The sequence below is a fragment of the Pteropus alecto genome, unplaced genomic scaffold, assembly GCF_000325575.1.
Source record: "Pteropus alecto unplaced genomic scaffold, ASM32557v1 scaffold146, whole genome shotgun sequence".
NCBI classification, from domain to species: domain Eukaryota; kingdom Metazoa; phylum Chordata; class Mammalia; order Chiroptera; family Pteropodidae; genus Pteropus; species Pteropus alecto.
In genome coordinates, this window is record NW_006442107.1 from 16,847,116 (window position 1) to 16,875,076 (window position 27,961).

Here is a 27,961-nt window from a genome sequence, read left to right on the forward strand (position 1 = left end):
GTGCAAACTAAATTCAGAGTCACGTTTACTTTTTAAAAGGCAAACATCATAACTTATAGCCTTTGATCCATCTTGCAGGTCAGCTTGCTGCAGCAGTAATACCTCCAATCAAGGAGTTAAAGTCCAGTATCCTCTTAACACAGCTCTGTAGAGTTGGTTGATTGGTTGGCTTTTTCTTTATTCCCTGAGTCAACATTTAATAACCAAGTGCCTGGCTGACCTCGCCATTAAATAAGTTCTCTAATGTATACGTCTTGGTCCCTAACACTATTAAATGCCACTTGAGCAAAAGAAAATATCAAATTAATTTTTAATTTCAGTCTTTCAAATAATAAACATTTGTGACTCCCTTCCTGCTCATTTCGCCCTGTGCTGCTTTACTGTATCCAGTTATGTTCACAGCTTTTCATCATTTAGCCATTTAACAAAATCTTTGTGGAGTTACAAAATCCATTAATGTGCTAGAAAGCTGGCATATTTGATATCCAGATATACAGTAGCTAAATAGCAACATCTCACTCCTGAAATTTCCCATCAAGGAAACTCAGGTGGCATTTAGGGTAAAAAGGCTAGAAGTAGTTAATGGTTTTCTAATAAACTAATATGCCCAATCTATCTCTCAATTCTGTCTCACTTTTTTCTTCTATTCTTGGGATAATTTCTCATTAGAGACAACATACGCTCCAACTCAGTTCCTGCAGTTTCACTCTCAACTTACTTGTGTGTGATGTGGGTTAATTTTTTTAAAATATGATTTATTTCAACAGTATTTCCTTCCCTACTCAAGATTGGTCTTTGCCTCTTTACATGCAAATAGAAAAGATATTAAAAGACATGTAGCATAGTCATGGGACATGGAAGGATGCTTCAGGAATACAAGCAAGTCATTCTCATCCTTTAAGAATGTGATGAGAGTTAAAAGCAATGAGTTAAAAGTATGAATCAGTTTCTCACTTGCTCCCTGAGATCCCCAAGATAGTTTGTGGGATCCCAACCCAAATGGGCCTATTTCCTGGTTAGAGCTACAAGGAAACAATACTCTACAGAAGAAAGCATGTCTTGGAAGGAGGAGAATAACTCCTGTGAGGCCGAGAGTGGAATAGAAGTGTCAGAGAAAGCCACCAGGCCTGAAGGGCCACATGGAGAGGAAGAAGAATGTGTTCATAGCAAGTTTCACAGAATGACAACCAAGGACCAGGCAGAGAGACCAGGATGTTTCAGAGGATGTCTGTGAGGAGAGATAGCACTGGGATCAGATGGGGCCCATCCAGTGCCTTGGGCTGGTGAGCTCGGGCAAAAGCCTCAGGGTAAAAGATGGGAATTCCGAATTGGCTGCAGTTAAATTTCTCCCACCTCTGTGGATGGAGACCCAAAGTAATAATTACGGTTGCAGAAAAATAAAGATATTTATTATGCACATCTGTTTTTGCGAGCAGAGATGTATAACGGAGACACCTGGCTGTATTCTATGTTGGGACAGGCAGCTCACATTCGAAGTTAGGAAATTAGAAGCAATAGTTCCTAGGTTTGTTTGAACCCTAACAATAGCATTATGGACAGAGCCTCCCTAGGAATCTCATGGACAATTGTTGAAGCATGACTGGAATCCAACTTCAAAACTGTGTTTGACTATAATTAATGGATATTTTTTACATTTCCTTCTTTTTGAGGTTGTCAGTGAAGCTCTTTAATGCAGACTCTACACTCGGCTGGTCTAACATGCTCCCAGTTTCCCTCGCTTGTTTCCTGCCCCTGGGAAACCTTTCAAGCCTCATTATGACCTATGGAGTCTGAGCCCAGAAAACCACCTCTGCTTCCAGTTGGGGTCCTCCTCTGGTCTTCATTTCTCCCAAGTAACATCAGGAACAGGAAATCCTTGAGATTCTAGGACTTATGGATTGCTCTGAGAGCCCCTTGAACCATCAGGAAAGCATATTTCTTTTAGAAATGTGATTCTCAAAATCCCCATGGAATATGAGTACATTCTAGACCTGAGGTTATAGGAATGTGAGTGTAAAATGCTTTCTAACAGTAAACAGTACGGAGATTGCATCTAAGACTTTGTATCTTTCTTCTTGTAATGCCAATTTCCTTCATCAGATTCTTCTTCGCCCAAAAAAGTTTTTGTTATTTCATGAGTTTACCAGTATTAGCTCTTTATGAAATCTTACATATTTCTATAACATATTGGGGAAGAACATATATTTGAATTTAAATTAATTTAAATGGATCTAGGAAAAGGGGGTGTGGGGACAAAAGGAGTCCCTGGGCAGCTATGGAACACAAATTCGGTAGGGGCCCAGACAATTAAAGAGCAGAAAAGCTCGTAAGACATCTGTATCCCTTGGAATTAAGCAGACTAAAATTTCCAAATTATCATCTCTCACTCCATTTTTCTTTTTTTTTTCCTTTTTTTTAAAAAATTTATTTATTTATTTATTTTATGGTGACATTGGTTAACGAAATCCAATAAGTTTCATCTGTACACTTTAACAGTAAGGCATATACATATTTATACTGTCTGTTCACCTCCCATAGTTAGATTTCTTTCTGTCACCACACATTTGACCCCCTTTACCCCATATACCTCTTCATTTTTCAAAATTGTGGTATGTTACTGTATTGTCAGAGATCTCGAAAGAAGCAGAACCAGTGGAATGTGTATAGAGATAGAGAAATATATTTAAAGAAATTGGTTCATACAATCATTGAGGCTGGCAAGTTCAAAATCTGCAGAGTGGGCCAGCAAGCTGGAGATCCCGAGAAAAGTTGATGTTGCAGTTTGAGTCCAAATGCAGTCTCTCCTGGGCACCTCTGTCTTTTATCTCTTAAGGCCTTCAACTGATTAGATGAGGCTCGCCCACATTAAGGAGAGTAATCTGCTTTCCTCAAAGTCTATTGTTTTAAATATTAATCTCATATAAAAAAATACCTTCACAGTGACATTTAGACTTGTGTTTGACCAAATATCTGGATACCATGGCCTAGCAAAATTGGTACATAAAATGAACCATCACAATTATCTTTTTGCTTCTCTCATTTGTCAGACTCTTCATGATCACGTATTTATGGGATAGCTACTGATCATACTGGAGGTGGTTATTGTTACCACTTAACACAGTTGTTTTGACCATCAGCCACATGTCTGACTTCTCTCATTTGTCAGACTCTTCATGATCACCTGTTTATGGGATAGCTACTGGTCATACTGGAGGTGGTTATTGTTACCACTTAACACAATTGTTTTGACTGTCAGCTGCACCACTATATATTATAATTCATGATGAGCATGAATGACAATACAATAACATCTTTGACACTAGGAAAATATCAAAGGACCAGGACTACTCCTCTAGATTTCAAGAAGCCAGTTGGCTGAGGCAGTGAGGAACAATTCTGTTCCTACACAGGATGATCCTACTTCAAATTCCTGGACTGGTTTTATACAGAGAGGTCTTATGCTGGGAGCCAGTCTACAAAGGAACAGTGGGGAAAAATTGCTGCAGCATGATGAAATTAACAGCTTCCCTTCACCGCTACAAAAGGATCACCAGTTGACTTGCAAGTTCAGCAACACTAATATAGCTCAGCTGGCTTGATGTCACTAAGAATTCACCCCAAGCTGGAACAGGTCTAGGTCTAGAGTTCGAGAGTTTAATACCCTCAAACTCGAATCTAGATTACTACCCCTGTAGCTCAGGCCTGCAAACACCTGGAAGAAGGGATTAATTACTTCTGCGTCTGTGTTTTGGTTGCACTTACATACAGCACTTATTACCCAGGCTTATAGTTACAGGCATACCTTGGAGATATTGTGGGTTCTGTTCCAGACCACCACAATAAAGCAAGTCATAATCTTCTTGCTGGTGGGGGGTCTCGCCTTCATTTTGTAAAAAAATGCAACTTTTGTGAAGCGCAATACAGTGGAATAAAATGAGTTATGCCTGTATTTTATAAATCTTTCTCTCCTAACTAAGTAACTAGAAACCAGTCTCACTGAAATATGTATCTCCAATACCTGGCACTTACAAGGCATTTGCTAAATGTTTGTTGAAAGAAATGGAAATGAATTATTGAAAATCAGTGTCTATGAATTGCTTTTATAGCCTACCTCATCTCTGCTAGGCACATAAAATTTTTTATTGGTACAGAAGCCAATAAAATCACGTGTTTTTGTGATACAAATTTTTTTTTCTGCAAGAACTAATATTTCCCACTGAGAAGCAATGCAAGGCTTTGTTTTCATGTATTAGTATGGGTTTTCTGTGCACATATCACTGCTTAATGATTTGGTTGGGCCAAATCAGACTTATGTGCAAAGTGACAAAAGAATACTTCCAGAGGGTGGGATTATGTGTGCCCAACACTAACTCAGTTTAAAAAGCCATTTATCAATATGAAAGTATTTCAGCGTAGTCTTGTTCCATTCGTTTTCAAGAAAATTTCTGCCAAATACCTAATTGCCATAATTTGTCAGTTTTTCTTTAAATAAATATGGTTTTCCATGAAAAAACCAGCCAGTGCATCTCACATCTCAAACAATCACACAAGTGCTTCTCCTCAATAACACATAAATTGGAAGTATCAGTGGATATTTGGGTCAGCTAAGGTGATGCTGCTGTAGGCCCCTTATACAGTAGTCCCTCCTTATCCACAGTTTCACTGTTTGTGGTTCAGTTACTGTTATCTAATCAGAGTCTGAAAATATTAAATAGAAAATTCCAGAAATAAACAATTCACAAGTTTTAAATTGTGTGCCACTCTAAGTAGTGTGATGAAATCTCACATCATCCCACTCCATCCCAACCGGGATGTGAATCATCCTTTTGTTCAATGTATCTATCCCATATACACTCCCACCATTAATCACTTAGTAGCCATGTTGGTTATCAGATCGACTGTCACAGTATCACAGTGATTGTGTTCAAGTAATCCTTATTTTACTTAATAACAGCCCCAAATCACAAGAATAGTGATGCTGGCAATTCAGAAATGCCAAAGAGAAGCAGTTTAGTGCTCCCTTTAAGTGAAAAGGTATCTATGTATAAGAAAAAACATAATATATATAGGGTTTGATACTACCCTCAATTTCATCCACTATGAGTCTTGGACTATATCTCCCACAAATAAGAGGGAACTACTGTATATGATCACCAAAGTTCAATTAATTTGATTTAACAACGAGCAAGTTGTACCTTCTTTGTGTACAACACTATGCATCGTCTAGCTTGTTTTCCACTGCAATGGCTTTTTTTTTTTATAGTGTGTTGGTGCTGAGGAAAGCCACCTAAGCATGTGCTAAAATGACAGATACTTTCTAAAGAATGTATAAATGACACTACCTGCAGTGCAACAAGAGAAAGAGAACAAAAGGTAAACAGAGTCACATAGACTAGACTGGTGGTTGGAGAGTGAACTCGGTTCTGTTATGCTGGTTTGCTCAAGTGCATGAGGGTCGATGGCATTGTTTAAGCATTTGCTGCATCTTAGCAGGAGAAAATTTGCTGGACAGAAGCAAAGGAAATTTGAGAGGATAGTCTTTCTCCCTTCTGTTTTTCTGGGCTCCAGCTTTTAACTCACAGTCACATTCAGCCTGGGCCACTTTAACCACAAAAATTACTAAGAAAGAAAAGATCGGATGTATGATTCATTTCGCTGTTGTCAACTGTGAATAGGAAAGGTCTCTTAAGAGTTCTGCTGTATGTGTTTGGCTCCTGTTCCTTCCTGTCACATGTGCATTCTTCTATAGCAGTCCCCTGACATTTTTGTCTTGAGACCTTGTTTCATTCTGAAAAATGATTGCAGATCCCCAAAGAGATTTTATTATTTTGAGTTCTCTATCAATATTGACCTGATTAGAAATTAAAACTGAGAAAATTTTAAAATATTTATTAAATCATTTAAAAGTACCGATTGGAAACTGATTGTATATTAACAAATAATATATTAATAAAAAAGTACACATTCAAAAACAAATATAGTGAGAAGAGTGACATTGTTTTACATTTTGGCAAATCTCTTAATCTCTGGCTTAACAGAAGATAGATGGATTCTTAGACCTGCTTCTGCTTTCAACCCATTGCAATATGTTGTCACAATTAAAATATATAAAGAAAATTCAGCCTCAAACAGAAATGTAATTGAAAAGGGAGTATTTTAATAGCCTTTTTAGATAATTGTGGCTGTTCTTAAATACTACACCCAAACTCAACAAGCTGTATTTTCTTAAACCAATGGACTTATCGTACTGTTATATTAAAATCCACTGGTCTATCTTGCATTTTGAATCTTTTACCCAAATCACAAGATTTGTGACATCATTCATTCATCTTTTAGAAAATCTAGACCTCCCAAATGTTAATATATTTACATTTTGTTGTAGTTTTTACTGCAAGTACATGGTGAGGAAGAATACAATGACTACTTTTCACTGCTTTTATATCAAAATGTGTTGTCAAGACAGTTAAAAAAAAAAGTCAGTATAATTATGAAAATAGTTTTGACCTGTGGACCCCTGAAATGGTCTCAAGGACACTCAGGGCTTATGTGGACCACACTTTGAGAACTGTTGCCTTACAGTGAGAGGAAAGCTAGAACGAGATTCAAAAAGACTAAGATTTGAACCCTTAGCTAAGAAGTTCAAATATTTATTAGCTACCTGAGAATGGGAAAGTTAAACTGAGTCTCAACTTCCTTAGACATAAAATAGAAATAATAAAATAAATGGGCATGATTAGCATATTAAAAATTACAAATGTAAAGTCAGTGCCTGGAATATAGACCAAACTAGTACATGAACCAGAAATATGTATGTTAAGTTTATGAACAAAGGGAATAATTGAAGGAAACTAAATATTTTTAATTAATAGATTCATGTATTCATTCCAAAATATTCATAGAGAGCCACAGCCATGATAGAGATATAGAAACAAATAGTATGATCCTTGCCTTAAATAGTTTACAAGGGCATTTAAACCAAGTTGGCATTTAAATCAACTGTAAGGCCTTAATCTTATCAGTGTTATAAAAAATAGGTATGTGCCAAGTGCCTGAGTTAAGCAGAGAAATGCTTGCATATAGTCTGTATCTGAATTTTGGAAGCCAACCGAAAAGAGAAGATAGACTCTTGGGCCAGTCCAAGTGGACCAAGGCTACAGAGAGCCTGGTTTTGACAAGGTTTACTGGTCACCAAAGTGCCTGATGAGCTAAGAGGGAGAGAGGGAGCCATATGATTCTCAACTACAACCTGTGCCTTTGGATGGGGAAGAGAATCACGGCAGTAGTGTCATGAGCACCAGATTTTCAGATCCCTACCATGGTAGTGAGAAGCAGCAGCAGGTGACTTCTTACACATACATCGTGGGAACCTCTGGATAATAGAAAAATAATGCTCAGCTGTTCTATGACCAAGGACTTTTGCTCTGACAGGTGCTGCTGTGTGCTCTGAGCCTTCCAAATGTTGACTTTGGTCTGTGTGGCTAGAAGGGTAAGGTGTGCCTGGAGTAGGTGAGATGTGATTCATTGCAGGTTTGGGTAAGAATAAAAAGGAAAGAACAACATTTGCTTCAAGTGTCACAATTCAAGTGCCATAATTTAAGCCACTTTTTAGTGTTTCCATGGAGCTGGCTACCCAGATGAGAGTTCTGAAGAGCCTAGAACACGAAAGAACACCTCACAGACACAGCAGATTGAGTCATTATTGCTTTCTGACAAAGCAGACAGGAAGTACAGTTTGCTGATCCATCTTCATCTGAGAACGGAAAGAGGAAAAAAATAGATAATGAACAATCTTGGAAACAAGTGTCATCTTACATGTAGACTGGGGAATTTTACTATCAAGAATTAGGCATTTCAAGTCTGAGAACCAAGAGCCAAGAATAACCTAAATATTTCACAAATTGGCCCTCAAACCAGTCCTACAGAGTGAAATGACGTGATGTGCTTTATTTTCTTAGAAACTTCTGAGGATAGCTCTATCATAGATGATCCTTTACCCTAATGTAGATATTTCCCAATATGAGATTATGAAGAAGGAAGATAAGTTACACATTCATACTTTTACGGCATGGTACCATTATTAAATGTATGGTTAAGTGTTTGGCCGGCTGAATGGATGGATGGATGGATGGATGGATGGATGGATGGATGGATGGATGGCTGGCTGGCTGGCTGGCTAGATAGATGGATGGATGGATAGGTGGGTTAGCGGTGGTATGGTGTAAAATGTAAACTTGAGAACTAAAGATGAAATACATTTTAGGAGGAAATTAAAAGTTTCTAAGGTGGGGTACATCAGGAGAGCTGTCTGAGGGTCATTTACCCAGAGAATAGAAAGTATAATTCAGAATCACAGCTCCAGCCTTGAACTGGAGATTGAGAATCACTTTAAACATTTCTAATACTCAAGGGCACTTATTTTCTGCCTAACTGATACTATATTGGGAGGATTAGGGGCAGTGGTTCTAGGGTTGAGAGATTCAGAGACTCATCCTCAGCATCTCTCAGGTTTGATAGTCATTTGGTGTCTGTAATCCTCCCACATAACAATTCCTGATAGTAGAGCATCCTTCACCCTCCACTGGATCTTAACTTGAGGTCTAGAGCCATGGAGAGAAATCAGGGGTCCTGTGAATTCAATGGACAAAATAATTATATCTCAGTTCCATCAACCTCTAATTAAAATGTAGCATTTCTCTCCATTGCAAAAATAGGCAACAAACCCAGATAGGAGTATCATTACCTGTAACTGGCACCAATAGAAATAACAAATATTTTCATATCAGATTGTCACCGTTGGAGCGATCAGAGTTCCAGTAACACACATCTCTAGGTACTTTTCACTACCGAAGAAATGAATTTCAATTCAGTGAACATGAAAAATATTTGTTTATTAAAAGTACATTATGAGCTAGAAGACAGGTCAAGCCTAAAACCAACTTGCCACGTGGAAATGAGGTTACGTACCCCTAAGGAGGGGGTATGAGTTACAGCCAAGGAAGATGGAGAGCTGTTATGCCAGGGAAAGGAGAGACCTGTGTTATATTTGGGGGCCATAATGGGATGGTCTTAAAGACATTCCTAACTGACTGGCAAGTGAGGTCACCTTGATTGACACTTGGCTGCTATATAACTTTGCCTAGTGCGCAGGTGCTTACCCAGAATTCAACCTGTTATAATTAGATTCATGAACTTCCAGGCATAATCATGATATTATAATGATGGTATAATGAGGATGAAGTTATGGGCAGCATTTTCTGCGCATGTGTTTGTAGCTGGTTTAGGCCAGCAGCTTTTAAGGCCTTTGTGCCCTAGGATTTTGGGTAATTTATAACCCTAAAAGTGAGGTATTTCTGGGAAGTCTTTAAGGAAGGTCTTCAAGGGAAGTTTCTATGGTTACAAAGCTGGACTCCTATTCCTTTGCTCCCCCTGTTGCTCATGTCTGACTAGCTACCTAACAAGGTCACAGTAAGTGTCGTTATCTCAAAATATTGTTTCTACTTATTGCTGCTTTGAATTATGACGGTTATTTGGCCCACAGATAGACCTTGTCATTTAATATATTAATAAACACATGTATTACTATATCACGAACTTATTCTTTTTGCTAAATGTATTTCAATACAATTGGTTTCCTTTGTAACCCTATGTATTCTATTTTGCACATTTAAAACTTTATTCTGATAAAGGATTCACCAGATTAATGAAAGGGTCCATAGCCCAAGACTGTTAGGGGTGAGAGCTGCCTTTTTCTATTGTACCCATCTTCCCTGGGTGGACATCACACTGAATTCTCATGAAGGAATAGGCAGTTTTTTATGACAGTTCCAGGAAGCAGCTCAAACCTTCAAGCCAGAGGCCCGTAAGCTGTTTTATCCATTAGGCGCCATAGAAACAGGGCCTAGGGCCAATGAGCTTGAACAATGCTGTCTACACACATGCTTGAGACAAACCTAGCAGGGATAGGGGTGGGGGGGATTTTCTCTAAACTAAAAATAAAACTACAGATATGTAATTAATAAATGTCTAATTAAATCTTGTACCAAATCTCATGTCAAACTCATCTGTCGTTCCATTGACTGTTCATCAATATGCTTGCATTTGAAAAAAAATTACAGATCAGATTTTCTCACTTTGCAAAGAAATCTCAAGTACACATGATTATATCAATAAAAATTAAAAGTGACTTATAGTCATATATTTTCAAACAGAATTATTACTTTATGATGGGAAAAAAACATATTTATATAATATGGAATGTCAGTACATTGAGAGTTAAAGATGAAATAAATTTTAGAAGGAAATTAGTCTATGGCCATGCCACCCTGAACAAGTCCGATCCCGTATGATCTCAGAAGTTAAGCAGGGTGGAGCCTGGTTAGTACCTGGATGGGAGACCACCTAGGAAGACCAGGTGCTGTAGGCTGACAAGGTCCTTGCAATCTGTGAGCTCAACCAATGGTTGCCTCGCCTTAAAAAAAAAAAAAAAGACTGTTATTAAAAAAAAAAAATTACGAGGAAATTAAAAGCTTTTCCAAATAAGTGGGTGAGCTCAGGCCTTCAAAAGCGTCAAAGCTGCACTGGCCTGAAGTTGTAACTTGTCCTCATGGCTGCTTCCATGAGGAGCACAGTCTCAGAAGTTAGGGCCTGGGAAGACTCTCAACCGCAGCATCCTCTTCCCCTTCCTCACGGACTTCCTGACATTCTCCTGCCGCCCTCCCTCCCCTGCCTCCGCACATCACCTTCTGAGAAAGGTAAAAGAGCCCCAGTCTTAATGCTCCTCCAGCGTTTTGGCTTCCTGGGAACTTAGCAGGGCTTTCCTCTGCCCAGCTCACTGAGCCTCTAACGGAGGGTGCCGTGTCCTATGTGAGTCGGGATTCTCCTGGGTCATCTCTCTTGGCTTTTCCTCTGACCCCACCCGAAAAGCTGCGTGTGTGGTTTCCTGAAAAAGCGCCAGATAAGTGCATCTTTGTCACCTTGAGTAGTGACGAGTCGCACTGAGGGGAGAAATTGTCTTACAGTTTCTTCCTCCAATTGGACTTCATTGATCATTCACTTGTTACAGGGTGAGAGGGGTTGATCTCTATAGGTGAAAAGGAGAAAGATAAATAAAGGTTTCAGACAGGTCTGTGCTTGTCTGTGCTCAGCACATGTACAAGAAATACACAATAAGCTGCCCATAAGAGTCAATTCTGAACAAAGGAACAGAAGCACAGGAGCAAGAAGAGGGCTTTTTTGTTTGTTTAATTGTGGACCTTTCCGTTAGACTAAATATTTGCTTGGGACTTACAAGAGAAGAAAAAAACACTTGAAAAGTGTTTGAAATTTGATAGATTTATTTGAAAGTACCAATGAAGTCAAGAAAATTCAGAACTTTCGTGTACTTTTTTATATTTACACTAAACTCTAAAATTAGTGTAAACAAAAAAATTGTCCCAAATCTGGACTTAGAAAGAACATCCTCCTGGGAAGAAATGAGCATTCCTGATAAAATTCATAAGCCATCTGCTGATGAAGTTCAAGGGGACTAAGATTTGTTTCAGGAATCTAGTTCCCTACCTACCCATTTGAATATCAGTTGCCTGTTTACCAAACTTATTTTATTTTTGTATTTGATCTCACAATGATTATAAAAATGTTCTCTTTTTCTATAAAATATCCCTAGTGAGAATAAATTTTTGAATTAGCCTCCTAAAGGCATCTTCCTTTGCACATAAAACTATCGTAAAACTTTGATATCTGCTTATGATCAAATTGTCTCATGACTAAAAAAAACCCTAAAGTTTTCTTTAACATTAATATTGTTTTTTATTTTAAAGTAGGGAGTTGGACATCATGATTGTTCCAGGGTTTAAGATTTCTAAGCCTGCTGGCTTCTGTACAGTTGAATTACTTTATAGAATATATTACTTGTATAGACTAATTCCATTAAAGATTGTAGGCAAGTGAATTTTGATTTAATCACATTTTCCACAGAATCTATTAAGGCACAATACTGCTAAAGTATAATTTTCAAAAAAAAAAATTATGACTCTCATGCAAATACAAATGTATCCATGTCAAAGATTTTATTTAATTTATTAATGAAGAACCCTACGATATAAGAACCATTTCAACAAGCATTTGAAGAACAGCCATACATCAATGCAATCAGGAATGCTGAAATAAGCCCAGGGATACAAATGGAATAAGCAAGAGAAACTAAGAAAGCATGACCAGAGAAGCAAGAGATGAACCAAGAGAGTGTGGTAGCCTCCAAAGCAAGAGGCAAAAAGGAGGGGGTTGGGGGATGATCAGCTGAGTCAGATGCTACAGACAGGTCAGATGGGAGCTGAGAGCTAATCGTTGTATTTAGCCAAATGGAGGTTTTGACCACCTTGTTAAGAACAATCTTGGCAGACTAAAAGCAATAAAAGCCATAGTGGAGTCAAACAAGAATGAAATAGAGAAGTTAGAGACAGTGAGTATAGACAACTTTTTGGAGATGTAAAAGAAAGAACAAAAATGGAACGTAGCTAGTACACGGGTCCCCAACCCCCAGGCTGCAGACCAGTACTGGCGGCCTGTTAGGAACCGGGGACAAGCAAGCTGAAGCTTCTCTGTTTTCGCAGCCACTCTCTAGCACTAGTATCACCACCTCTGCTCCACTCCAGATCATCAGGCATTGGGTTCTCATCTTTGGAGATGTAAAAGAAAGAACAAAAATGGATCGTAACTAGTACACAGGTCCCCAACCCCCAGGCTGCAGACCAGTACTGGCGGCCTGTTAGGAACCAGGGACAAGCTAGCTGAAGCTTCTCTGTTTTCGCAGCCACTCTCTAGCACTAGTATCACCACCTCTGCTCCACTCCAGATCATCAGGCATTGGGTTCTCATAGGAGCACTGGTCCCTGGTACCAAAAAGGTTGGAGACTACAGAGCTGGTAGACAGAATGGGGTCAAGGGAGAGGTCTGGTTTTGGTTTTGTTTGAACTGAGAGAAAGAACATCAGACTATAGGCTGATAAGAATGATCCAGTAGGGAGGGAAAATTTTATGATGGACAGAGAGAGGGGACAATTGCTGAAACAATGTCCTTTACTAAGACGAGATCTAGTATACAAGTGGGGAGATTGCACTCTGAAAAAAAGTAATAGACCTAGTAGACGTAGTACATGAGGCAAGTAGGCAGATGGAGGTGAGGAAGTTGTGGAAGTTCTCTTATTTCTAATCTCCTATTTCTACATAAATGGGATAATCTATTGAGCAGAATAGATTTTGGGGGAGGGTTAAATAAGTTAATACATATAAATACATAAGTAGGTGTTAAATATTTTTATTTGTTAGTCTGAGTAATCTAATCCGTTCTCATGGTTCCGATGACCTCCTATCCTTAAGCTTCAGATTCAAAATCCAACTCTTGCTGGACATCTCTCAAAATCAACAGACCTAGAACTCATTTTGTTCCTCTCGGAGCCACTCTTTCTCTTGAAAGCTTCTCACAGTTAATGTCTCCTTCTTCCACCTGGACACATCTAGCAGAATTCTGTACATTCACGTGATTCAGTGATTAACTTTTGGACTTCTTTTGGGGCAAGACGGATTTGTAACCAGTCTTTACTAAGTGCCTACTCTGTGCAAGGTACTGGAAACATGAGAGTACAAAACAGCATGTTCGTCCTCATAAACTTTGCCTTCAGGCAGTCACTTTCACAACATCCCTATTTTTCCCGTTTTACAATCATGTTAGAGGAACTGGTGTTCAAATCACTAGAAGGACATGTGGACATGGTGACAGTTTGGGTCAAAATTGAAAAGAGGATCCTGAGTTTCACCGACCCCTGGAAGGAACAGGTTTACTCAGAGAAGAAGAAGAGAAGTGGGCGTTCTCTTTCTCCTGTGTTGCTTTTTGCCACCTACACTATGCTGAATAACGTATGACCCTCTGTGATCCTCTACACTATGTTGAATTTTTGCTTTGCTGCTAAGTCTGCCCCTTCCTCTTCTTGGACACTTTATCTCGGTTTCCCTTTAGTTCAGTTAAGCAAACATACAGAGTACCTACTGTATTCGACGTGTGATTGGAAAGCACTGGTTCCCTGATTTATCAGTATATGTTACGGGGTTTTTTTGTTCGTTCTGTTTTGCTTTTCAGTGGAGAAATTAGAGTCACTTTATTTTCAGAGTGCTAAGCCAGGAGAACAGGAAGCTGTATTGCTTAAAACCCAAACTCCTGTTACATTTTTATAACATATAAAATAGATGTATAAATATATATGTCACACACATATTTTATGTATGTATATTTTTATAAGCAGAGTAAAGTAGCACTTAATAAGAGGGTTAGGTTTGAAAGTAAATACATCAGGGGAAAACCAAATAAAAGTAAAATTATCTCCAGGAACTGCTTAAATAGTCTATAAAAGCACACTGTGAGAGGTTCAAAGGAAGTGAAGCTTACCTGAAGAAACTGCCAACTCATGCTTGAAACATCAGATTCACAGTGGGGCTTCCTGAGGGTGACACAAGTTAAGTGTGCATTTACGAGACTCTGCTGTGTACATGTGTGTACATGTCTTTTTTCCTAAGAGAAACAAAATTTTAAAGATGTAGACAGCAAGTACAACAAATCACGGTCTTTTTCTCCCTTTCCCCATACGAACTGCCTCTTTATTACCTGCTCTCTGTTCTCACTCTGGCCATAGACCGAGCAGTTAGGTCTTTTAATGATCTGTATGTAATAGGTCTAAGCTGCCACCTGGTGGCTGTTATGTGCATGTGTTTTAACCAGCCTTAATGTGTGGCTTGCCTAGCTACAGTTGTAATTTGATGCCATTTCTCATCTCTTCTCCATTTTCATCGCTCCCACTAACCTGGCATTTAGGAACAACATGTGGCTTATCTAACAGATAAAGAGTAGAAATATGTGCTATCCCCAAGAGCTGCCAGTTTTCCTGTTGTATTGAAAATGGATTACAATATTTTATATCCTTCAGGATAACAAATGTCCCAAGAGCTTAAAATCATGGCAGGGTTACAAGTTACTTTGGAGTTAGACATAATTATAATTTTCTCCCAAATTACCACATATTTTTATTTTACAACCTCAGTAGCCCACAAGCATTTATTGAGCACCTATTAGCCACTGCCTTGAGGAGCTCCTAGCATTGTAAGGAGACATACAGGACCATGAGACAATTGTTGTAATGTAATCTTCATATATTAGGGATCGTCATACATTGGGGGCCTGGAAAAGAGCATTGAGTCTCTCTGAAGGGGTCAGTGATGTCTTCAAGGATGGGAGGAGGTTAGACATTCCAAGCAGAGTGAAAAGCTGCTGTTTTGGTGGCAAAGCACACACTCCACCACTCTGAGACTTTATTCCCAGTTTCACCAGTCTATGCAGCATTCCAGGATCTGGCTTTTAACAGACTTGTTTAAACATTTTTGGAGAACTTAAAAAAAAATCTTACACTGAACCATAGGGAGAACTTAAAAAAAAAATAATCTTACACTGAACCATAGGGTATTACACTGCATTACCTAATGTTCGTTCTCTCTTTCCTTAATATAATTTTCCCATTTCGAAGTTATTTATTCTAAAGCAACACTTCATCTTTACACAGCCCATCCATTCCTTGAAATTGGACTAGAAACTGGCTGAGACTGATGCCTCTAAGAAATCATTGAAAAATACACTTTTGGTACCTACTAAGGGAGAGAAAAAGAGAAAAGAGAAAAGCTCCTGCTTTCTCTTCTCTCAATGGTAGATGCCCACAAATTAGCTCAGAGATAGACAACCCACAGACACCAAACCCTGAGAAGCTCCAGAAAATAATGAGGACACACACTGTAGCATCTGTATAGTCAAAAAATACTATCCCATAAAATAAAATATATGGTTTAGTGTCTATAAATGTCGAGTGATTAATAAATTATAAATCTACTTAGAGCTGTTACTGGATTAATAGTATTACATCTTTCTTCAATCATAAAAATCAATGACTAGTCTTGTGGGGAGAAACTTTTTGAAGTTCAAAAGGAGTTTGCAATGCTAGAAAAGACTGGAAGAACTGGTTTACTTATTTACCCCTGTTTTTGACAAGTTAATGCCTACTTCCTCAGATCAGGTTTCAGCTGGGGTCTTTTCTGTGACCTCTGACACAGTCAGATCCTGCTATTTTGTGCTCTCATAGCATCACGTACCTCTGTAGAATTTATCAGTTGCAATTTTAGAGTCGTGTGTGTGTGTGTGTGTGCATGCATGCATGAGCAGCTGTGCATGTGTGAATACTTAATGTTAGTCCCTCACCCACCACTGTAAAATGTCATGTGGTCAGGGACTGTCTTCCTGCTAAATACTGTCTGTCCAGGGTGTAGCACAGAGGTGCACAGCAAAAGATGAGCAGCGGTTGAGCTTCATGTGTATTTGCAGCCACTCCCCAGCGCGAGCACCGGTCCCTGGGCCAAAAAGGTTGGGGACCACTGATATAAATTATTCATTAAATAAGTTCAATAAGCTAAAGTCCTTGAGTGTCAGTCCTGGAAGAGAAATACAAGGAAGGCATATCAAAGACATCATCTAGGGCCTTGGTGGCTAGTAGATAACTACAGAGACCTGGACCCAGAAGGGGGTCCCCTTGGCAGGGAGACCCAGCCACGTAGAAGAAGGAGAATATGGAAATCATAAATGTCTCTGCCTGACAGCCAAAATCACGGGCAATTTCACTTTTTGTGAACAACCAGTGTCTTGGAAAGAATATTGGATTAAGAATTAGGAATTAGGTTCTAATACAACCTTGGACCAGTCACCTAACCTCATCTACCTTGACTCAGATTCCTCATCTGTAAAATGGAGATATTTGCTCTGTCTACACATCATCATTGTGACAATCAACACAGTGGGCCCAAAGTACATTAAAATTATAGAATATAATAAATATAAGGGTGGTATGTTTTTAACTACTTCCCTTTCATGAATCGCCTCTTCAGCTTCTCCTAATTTATAATCCATGCCTTATTTTTCCTTTTTAAACCTTTGTGATTTTTCTCAAATTTCTTTATAAAATGCTTTCTCTAGTTTTTCTGAACATTGTCCACCTATTAATTTTTATTAATTATGCATCTTAATAATTACCAATTTCTAAAGGCCTCATACAGACTATCCACCTTAGTAGCTCAGTGAAGGGAGAGCCAATACCCTTTCTCCTTACTGCCACAAAACAGTTCAACAAACATTTATCAATTGCCCACTACGTGTTAAGTATTGACAATACCAAGTGAATAGCATAATCACAAGCCTCAAAAATTTCAGTCTGGTCTGCTGCAGTGGTTCCTAATCCTGGCTGTATATTTTGATTTATTTGCTCTACACCAAATAAAGCAAAATCTCTAGAGATGGAACTTGGATGTGGCTGTTTTTCCAAAATTTTCCAGGTGATTTGATTGAGCAGGTAGCGTTGAAAACCACTAGTCTAGTTGGGAGACCTATACAAACTCATTGTAATGCTCTGATAGAGGTATAAAAAAATTGCTACTGAAGTAATACATTTTGCTTGGAGTTGGGGCAGAATATAGGCTTCCTGAAGGCAGAGATCTTTGTCTATTTTTGTCATTGATATATCTCATTCACTAGAACATATATCTACCTCAGCTATTCAATTTATGTTGTGAAGCTGTAGCTATAAGAGTGAATAAACAGAATTTTAGCAAGATAAGGTAAGGAAAAGGCATTCAACGCAGAAGTACTAAAAAGAAAAAAGACATGAGAGTGAGTGCAGAATATGTGGGAAGAATTTCAAATAGTTGATTAAAACTAGATTGTAGATTGTATAATGGACTAATGGAAACTGTAGTGATTTCCATGCTAAAGAATTTCGTCTGTAGTGTACAGAAATTGGTAAATATCAAAGAGCAAAAGACTATACAATTTATCATTTTCAAGAACAACATTCAAGTTATAAGGTTATCAAATATTTCTCTTTATGGAACTGCTTTCCTGTAAACAAGATGACTATCTGCCTCCATTTCTATAGTAAAAGAAAGTTAATGAGGTTAATCTTCCTGTGTTCAAAACTCCACTAATAGTTTGACCAAAGAAGTTAAACTGGCAGGTATCTGGTTTTCATTACAGAAGTATAAGATTCAAACAGAGATTCAGTTAGAGATTCAATATTCGAAGACTGTGATAGTGTTAAACATTATGGGGAATAAATATCTCCTGATATAAAGCAAATTATCAAATTATTAAGATACAACTGAAAAAAATTCTGAATTGAATGTCTGAATAGATTGGGAAAAAAATATTTTTTAGGAAAATTTCTCTCTGGAGGAAGACTCATGAATTAGTAGAGGGGTGGGAATATCATATTTCAACAAGTTCAGATGAAGGTACTATGATCCCTGGGTCAGAGACTTCAAAAAGAAAAAAGTTGGAGACCCACTGCTAATGAGTTCTGCTAGGAGATGAGGAAAGTGTTCTAAAATTGATTGTTGTGGTGTTTGCACAACTCTGTAAATATGCTATAAACTATTTAATTGTTCTCTTTAAATGGGTGATCTGTGTGGTATATCAATTATACTTCAATAAAACTTTTAAAAAATTAAAAAGAAATACATTACTAGAAAGGATAGTCTAACAGTGTTATCATAAATTGATCTCAATGAGAAAAGAAGGAGAGATATATTTAAACAAATCAAAGTAATTGCCCATTCAAATGACATCAAATTTTTAAAAATAAAATCAGTCTTGTAAATGGGACTATATACAAGGATAAATAGCACTGATGGCCTAAAACTTTTAAGAGTCATTTCAAGAAGTTTAGTGCTCAGAATATCTAAAACTCTTGAAAAATTCTGAAGATTTTCTTTTTTAATTTTTTAGAGATATATTTGGAACAAGAGAAAAAAGACCGAGAGAGATTTTCTGTTTGGGAAAGATAGGATAATCTACTCCAACGGTTCTTAAAATTCTCAAGTGCATGAGAACCACCTTGAGGCCTTGTTAAAACACAAACTGCTCATCCCAACCCCAGAGTTTCTGTATCAGAGGTCTGGAGCAGAGCTTAAGTATTTGCTTTTCTAACAGATTTCCAAGTAATGCTGATTTTGCTAGTCTACACTGAGACATAATCTGAGATTTGTTGTATGTCTTGGTTTGGGTTCCATAGGAAGTAGACCTTGAGACAAGGATTCAGGTGTAAGTAGTTTATTTGGGAGGTACAGAAAATACCTTTAGGGGAGGAGGGAAATGAGTGCTCTGGGAGCAGAGATTGCAAGACCTGACCAGTACAGGGCCATCAGGTGTGCCTTGAGCAAACAAGGTGAGAAGTGAGCCTTCAGATGAACAGATCATACTTAGCTAGATGGGGAAGGGCAAGAGGGTGACGGTGTCCTATGTCAAGGAAACAGTATGGAGACTCTGGTGAAAACGTGTATGGAAATTTTGGAAGAACGTGACCCCTGGCCATAATGCCCTGGTCTCTAATAAGGACAGTAGTAATAGATGAGGCTGGGAAGGCTAAGAATAAAGTAAACCAAGTTAAGAACTTTTGTTTCCTTTCTTCTTCTCATGAGAACAATAAAGTCATCGTAAGATTTTAACCAGAAAAAGATGAGAAATTCGAGAGTATAAAGTAAGGGGTGCAAACTTCAGATCAATTTGATCTTTATCATCATTTTAGACCACATCACACATAAGCAGGCTCACAGACTTAATCACTATTTTCTTTTTGCTAAGCCATCAACTTCTTCATAATCTTCCACATAAACTGCTGGAATTCTGCAATTTGCCAATTTAAAATATATCTTAAATTTCAAAAGGCAGAACATAATTATAATTTTTTCGCTCTAATAAAAATACTTTCAAAAAAAGACCACAGTTTTTAGTTTATTTTGAAAAAAATCAAAATTATCATTTGCAAGGCTATTATGTTATTGTATATCCTTCACTTATTGTTTCTAGGTGTTAATATTTTGTCTTTCTTTTTAGCTTAACTATTTGAGAGTAAATTACAGATATCATGACCTAATATTTCTGATGTATCTCTTAAGAAAAATTCTTTTACATATCCACTATACATATTGGTGGAGTGATAAACATATAGATCAGTGGAATAGAACACAGAACCCAAAAAGAGACCCACACAAGTACAATCAAATAATTTTTACAAAGATGCAAAAGCAAATTCAATGCAGGATGGAGTCTTTTCAATAAATGGTGCTGGAGCAATTGGACATCATAGGCAAAAAAAAAAAAAAAATTAACTTCAGCATAAACCTCACACCTTACACAAAAATTAATGGAATATAGATTTAAGGGTAAATCATAAAATTATAAAACTTTTAGGAGTAAATATAGGAAAAAATATGCAGGACATAAGGCTAGGTGAGGAGTTCCTACACAAGACACCAACAGTATATCCATAAAAGAAAAATATCAATAAGTCGGACTTCATCAAAATTAAAACTTTAGCTCTATGCAAAACCTCTTTAAGAAGGAAAGAAAAGCTACATACAGTCTGGGAGAAAATATCTTCAAACTGTATATCTGACATACTATTTGGTTCCAAAATAAATAAAGAATTCTGTAAACCCAACAGTAGCGAAACAAATAATCCACTTAGACAATAGGCAAAAGATATGAACAGATATTTTACTAAAGAGGATATAGAGATGGCAAATAAGTACAGTAAAAGATGTTCAACAGCAAGACAAAAAAAAGATTGTATAGATGATAGAAGTTCTGTTCATCCCTTTGGCGACTAAATCAGAGTTGTGACGGAAATAAGGAGCAGCAGCAAGGAAAAATCACCTAGGATCTTGATGGATGAACTAGGGGGGAATCCAAGAAATCACCCTGCAACAGCAGAAGGCAGGACAGGGTGGGGATGCTAGGCTGCCCGGTCTGGAGCGGCTGAATGAAACGGATGCTGCGGCAGCGGCAGACGCCTCTTAAAGGGGCCACGTCCGCCAGCAGATTTTCACAGTGACAGACCTGCTCGCTCTAAGCACCTATTCGGCTGTGCGCAGGGGGCACCAGGGACTTAAAGGAATCATTGTTGGAGTGAGGGCTGAGGCGAGACTTGCTCTGTACAGAAGTGCCAGCGGTATCCATTGTTTCCTGTTGAGCCCCCCCCACTACCAGTGTGCCATACACAGCGCCACCAGAGCCATGAGTTCATCAAACTGGATAATAGATGTCGCTCTGCCCAGAAGATTCCCTGAAACCCTGCCTCCCCCCAACTCATGGCTCCACCCAAGCCACATCCAGGTGTAACTTCAGCAAGTCAGGTGCTCCTTGCTGAGCAGCGCCTAGAATGACACTGGAAGCAGCTGACCTTGGTTTCTGGTGTGGCCTTTTGAGGCAACTATAAGCACAGCATCTGTGGATTGCTTGCTGAATCTTAACAGGTGACACTAGAGGGGCAGAGATTGAGCTAAATTTGGCCTGCAGCTGAACCCCTCTCAGGACTGTGCCACTGGACATCTACTTCACAAATCCACACTAATAAGACCGGGAGACTTAGGAGCTTTGCTTAGTTCATGAATGAGAGAACAGAACAGAGATCCAGATATAATGGAGTCAAGTAATCTAACAAATGCGGAGTTCAAAACACTGGTTATAAAGATGCTCAATGAACTTTTGGGAAGGGTAGAAAAATTCAGTGAGAACTTCAACAAAGAGATAAAAAACATAAAAATGGAAATGGAAATTATAAAAGGGAACCAGTCTGAAATGAAGAACACATTATCTGAGATGAGAAGTATATTAAATGGAGTAAACAAAGGAATAAACAAAGTGAATAAAGGAAAGGATCAAATGCCCTATCTAGAAGATGGGAAAGCCAAGGACACACAATCAGAATGGCAAGAGATGAGATGCCAAGACTATAAAAATAATTTAAGGAGCATTCGGGACACTATTAAGGGTCCAAATATCCATCTACTCGGCATAACTAAAGAAAATCAAGATGTTGAACAGCTGTTTGAAGAAATAATGATGGAAAACTTCCTAAGCTGGTGAAGGAAATGGACATTAAACCCCAGGAAGCTCAGAGAATTCCAAAAACCAGGGATCCAAAGAGGCCCACACCAAGACACATCATAATTAAAATGCCAAAGAAATCCGAAGAAAGAATGGACCTAGAAGGTATTTAAGTCAGGAGAAAGATAAACACTATATGATTTCACTAATATGCAGAATCTAAGGAATAAAAAGAACAAACTAATCAAAAACAGACTCACAAATATAGTGGACAATTTGGTGACAGAGGGGTGCGGGTGTTGGGGGCTGGGACAATGGAGTGAAGGGTTAAAGAAGTACAAATTAGTAGCTGATGAATGGTCACAGGGATGGGGAGCACGGCATAGGGAATGTAATTAGCATTAATACATTGGCTAGGAGGTGGGAGGGAGGTGGTCGGTGGGGGAGGGAGCAATTAGGGGGATCATTTTACGAACTATATAGATGTCTAACCAATGTACTGTATACTTGAAACTAATTAAAAGAAAAAAAGAAAAAAAAAAGATGTTCAGCAGCATTAGCCACTAGGGAAATATGAATTAAAACTACAATAAGATATCATTATATAGTTATTGAATGACTAAAATAAAAAATATTCAAAATACCAAATCTTGATGAAGATGAAGAAAAACAGGACTCCTCAGACATTGCTGGTAAATGATATAGCCAATCTAGTAAAGTTTGGCAATCTCTTATAATATTATACATACATATCCACGATACAACTACCAAACTAAGAAAATTTTACGTTATATCATCTAATATAGTCAGCATTAAAATTTCATCAGTTTTCTCCATTAGTGTCCTTTATAAAGCAGTTTTTCCTGCTGTGGATCTACATTTTTCCCTCACTTTTTTTACTAAACACATTGGGGTGACATTAGTTAATAAAATTGTACGTTTCGAGTGTACAATTCGATAATACATCATCTGTATATTGTATTGTGCGTTCACTACCCAAAGTCCAATCTCCTTCCGTCACCATATATTTCCCTTTACCTTTGCCCTCCCTCCTTTCCCTTTGGTAACCACTAAACTGTGTGTCTCCATGAGTTTTTGTTTGTCTTGTTCATTTATTGCTTTGTTTTGCATCTGACATATGAGTGAAATCATATGGTTCTCAATTCTTTCTTACACATTCTTAACCACTTAGAAACGAGTGGTTTTTATCATGTATACAGGGTATATTTTAAGGTGTACTTTATTTTTAGATACTTTTTAACTGTAACACGAAGTTGAATAATAAGTATTTCAAAAGCTGAAAGTAGTGAAACTAGCTTTTCTTTTCAGGAGAAAAGTAGTAAAAGTAGATTTTTAAAAAATGGCTGAAGCCAAGTGTTTTCTACCTATCCGGCATTGTCTTAACGTTTACTATGATTTTATGAGGTGGGGCATTGCTGCCCCTCATTTATAGATGAGGAAACAGATTGTATTATTCAAATTAAACGATTTACCTAAAGTGACGGTTAATAAATGATGGGACCTGGTTTCAAACCCAAGGTTAAATGACTTAGAGCTTAAGCTCTATTACTCTACCATTCAAGAATTCTATGAACTTAAAATTTACATTACTTTGGAGTTCACATCCCTTCAGTCAGAGCTTGTTTACTAGTTACTTAGATACAATTCTAACAAGCTTGGTTGTTTGGTTTCCAGATTGGTTGCCAGGTAGAAAAAGGCAAGATTGAATATAACAGCATTACAGACATGTATTTCAAGAAACAGAAAGCAATCTGAATGTGCAATAATAGACCAATAGTAACGCCTTTACCTTGCGATGTATGAAACTATTAAAAATATAAAATCTTTGACATTGGAAAATGTCTGTTAAAATCTCAGGCTATAAAGTATACCTATCTTGGTAAATATTGGTTATAAATATATTAAAAAACATCCTGTCATATACCAAAATTTTAATAATTACATTAGATAGTAGGCTTATAGATATGTTTAGATGCTTCTGTTTTTCAATTTCTCCATGGGCAGTTCTAACTTCTATAACTGAGCACACACACACCTCTACTTTTTAAACCTTTTAGAGACAATGTTATGAATCTCGGTACCCTATGCCCAGAATTTTGTATAGCTCAAATTCAGAAGGCACATGAAGGAAAGAGGTAATTAGCAAAAAGAACATAAAGAATTCCTTCCTAGGCACCAAGCTGCTCTCAGGGAGACATAAGAAATATATTATTGAATCTTTGTCAAAAGTTTAGGTTTCTGGGTAATTTCGTTCACTATTGGGCTGGTTTCCCCAATTTGAAAGCCCTAAAGTGATCATGAGAAAGATTTTCTGAAGTGCACTTCAGGGTCTGAAGGTAAATCTTTTAGAGGAAGATAGTAGATCCCTGTGAGGTTCACTGGATTATAAGCCAAGGCAAGGTCACTCACTGCAAAGGAAAGAAAACTAGAAGAGATAATTGAGCACAAAAAGTTAATCGACTTTTCCTTTAAACTGTCATTTATTTAGTATTGGGGAGGAGGTGAATATCTTGTCCTTTGGTGTAAAGACTAAAAAAGGTAAATGAATGAGTAAATGATTAGTCAGTAAACCCAAATGGACTATAGATCTGTAATAATGGACTATAGATCTGTAATAAATCACTCTAATTAATGCAACATATATTTTATATACATATGCATATCCTTTAACAATAAGCACAAATGGAATGTGATTATTGAAAATAAGAAAAAATGAGGAACCAGGTAAGAAAATAGAATTGATTGAAAAATGCAAAATTCAAAACTGTAATGGTGCAGATGCACAAGACTGGTTGGGGACAGGTTCATCTTAGTAAACACCTTTAATCAAACTGTGAAATCTTTGTTTTAAATTTTAACCCTTAAGTACAACTCTTTTTAATATACTGTATAATGAAATTAGAAATACGCACAAAGCACTTTCCTGCACACGTAGGTGCAATGATTGTCTCAAAGTAATATACCTGTCCAACGGTTTTCAATTTTGAGCTTTTTTCATGGCACCATCATTTTTGCTTAAAAGAGCAACTCACGAACAAACCATGTTTGCTCAGACTTGGGTATTTGGAAAAAAATGAGTCTATCACGTCCAAGGAAACCACTATTGTTGCCAATGATAAAATTTGAGTTTTTAAGCAAAAATTAGAATTTTGGAAAAGCTGTGACCTACTCAGCTTCCCAGTTTTTAAAGTGATGAGATCAAAGGTGATATTAACATGATTATTTGAAATATAAAAAGTGTCAACATTTAGAATATCTACATAACTCATACCACCATCTTCCAACTGAACATTACGTTATGAAATCATGAATGGGTAAAAGATCCATTTCAAGTGGAAGACAAATGGATTTTACTGTTATCAGTGCACAAAAAGTTTGACCTGGTTTCAGACTGCAACTGACTTTTAATGTTACCATTTATTGATTTTTGGCATAGTATCAAAGAACATCCACAGTCATCTAAATAAAAGGTTATTAAAATATTCCTTTTTCCAACTACACTATCTGTGTGAAACTAGATTGCCTTCATATTCTTCACCTAAAACAATCTATTACAACAGATGTAGGTATAAGAAGCCAGCTGTCTTCCATTATGCCAGGTATTAGAGATCTGTAAAAATGCCAAATGATGCCATTAGTCTCACTGAAACATTTTTGAAGTTATTTCTCATTAAAAATATTAATGCAATGAATTTATTATTCTATCTGGAAACAGACAAAAAAGTTGGTATAAAGTAATATTTTCAACACAAACTTTGCAAAAAGATCAGACTATTTTAAATCTAGCTCTTAAAACTAATAATGTAGATAATCATATTGAACCTATTCAAGTGATTTGCTAATACTAGACAGTGGTTCTTCATGTTATCTACTGGCTAAGAAACAAGCATTTTAAATCATAAAAGCGGGTCATAATGATTGCCATTAACACTGAAGTCTGGTATATTTCAATTAAAGTTGTTAAGAGTAGATCCTAGAGTTCTCATCAAAGGAAAAAACATTTTTCCCCCTTCTTTTTCTAACTATATAAGATGATGTTAACTAAATTTACTGTGGCAATCATTTCACGATATATGTAAGTCAAATCATTATGCTATATACCTTACAGTGCTGTACAATGTCAATATCTCAATAAAACTGGAAAAAAATAAAAGTGGGTTAAATCAATTTCTCATCACAAACCCTGGGCATACATTTAAGTATGACCATCAGCTAATTGTTCTAAGGATTATTCTAAAACTATGTATTATCTTTTATTTAGAATTTGTCAATGTCTGGACAATTTGTACTTCTTAGAGACAATGTCTCAGATCTTCCTATAAAAGTTGAGGCCAGCAAAACTAACCCTTTAGGGTCTATATTCTAAAAGGAAAAAAAGAAAGCACCACACAACTTCAGATTTTCCTGCAAGAATTTTATAAGGAAACTGAAGAGACCTGCCAGACATAAACATAATTGGTAGATCTGTACTGAATATATAGTAATAATAAAGATGGGCTGTTTCAAGCACTTTCTGTACGAATTCATTCAATCCTCATAACACTTAGAGAGGAAAGGCTACATATTTGTCCAAAACCACACAAGCATCAATCTACAGAATTATCAAAATCAGGCTGTTTGATTAAAGAAACTAGAATTGGCTATCAAATGCTTTCACTATCTCAGCAAAGATCTCTTTACCCTCTTCTTTACTTGCTGCAGATCTTTTAGTTTCTATTGGTAGCATTAGATTCTATTCCCAGAAAATATAGTCCTTAATACTTATTAACACCCTGTGCTTACAAAATGCCTTGAAAACAGAACATCCTATCCATAGCTTATGAGAAAGGTCAGGTAGGAGCAGTGGAGAGCCATTAGTTTACATATTTCATCTGTCTCCTCAGTTATGAGGGGAAAACGACCAGCCAGTTTTCGATTTTTCCCTAGATTTGGCATCCTCAGGTGCCAACATACATGAAAAAACCACTTGCAATACATCTACCATAACTTCCACAATTATTAAAAAGTAGCTTTAGAAGCTACTTTCTAGCTTTTCTGTTATGGACAAGACAAAGTTATTGTAGGTTAGCTGTTGACTAAATTAAAAACTGACATAAAAATCTCAAAATGATGTTAAGCGAAAGTAGCCAAGATATAAAATTTTTACTGGGTGCTTCCATTTGTACAAAGTATAAAAGCAGCCAATGAGGGTATTAGAAGCTGGTGGTGGTGGTGGTTTGAGACTGGAAGTAGGAATGACGGGACTTACGGGATTCTAGTATTTTCTTGATGAGCTCAGATTACTCAAGCTGTTGCTATTGTTCACTTGGTGCACTTTCAGTATCGTGCATCATTATTTTGCCCATTTAGACAAATATGAAATTTCTTCCCTCACATCTCGTGTATTCTTCCTTCCTCTTCGTAACCTCCATTGAACGGCTATAACTCTTTTGATCACCAGTCTCCTCCATACTTGCTCCCAATTTGCTCATCTTAATTTCTGAACAGTATCTCTTTCATCATTATACTCTCTTAAAAATTTCTAATACATAGGAAATTGTGTGGTATAGTTTAATGAACGTTTGTCAAGTGCATAATGTAAGATACGTTTATCTTCCTCGTTTCAGTTTGCCAATCGAGTACAGAACGGAGTACACACATTTATCTTCCTCATTTCAGGAAAAGGAGTGCTGCAACTGTCATCTGTCTTGGCCCCAAGACTGGACAATTGCTGTTGGGGTGGGGGTGGGGTATGCAGGCTGTAACATCCATTTTTCTTGAGGTCCCTCTATCTTTTTAATCTCTTAGATTCATTTCCATGCCCCCCCCCCCGGCTTTTTGCAGAATTGTAGTGCACCAATGCTATCATACAACCAAATGGTATCCCAGAATGAATTCTCCATATTTGTTTTATACTACATTTACATGTTTCCTGGGTCAAACCTGTTCTACAAAGTCTAAAATGTCACCACCTCCACAAAAGGTTTATTCTTTGAGTAGC

General features: G+C 37.4%; 1 pseudogene; it reads left to right on the top strand.

Annotated features, from left to right (window-relative positions):
- Nucleotides 1-10,304: 10,304 nt before the first annotated feature.
- On the top strand, nt 10,305-10,423 carry LOC112469516 (annotated as a pseudogene).
- The last annotated feature ends 17,538 nt before the right edge of the window (nt 10,424-27,961 follow it).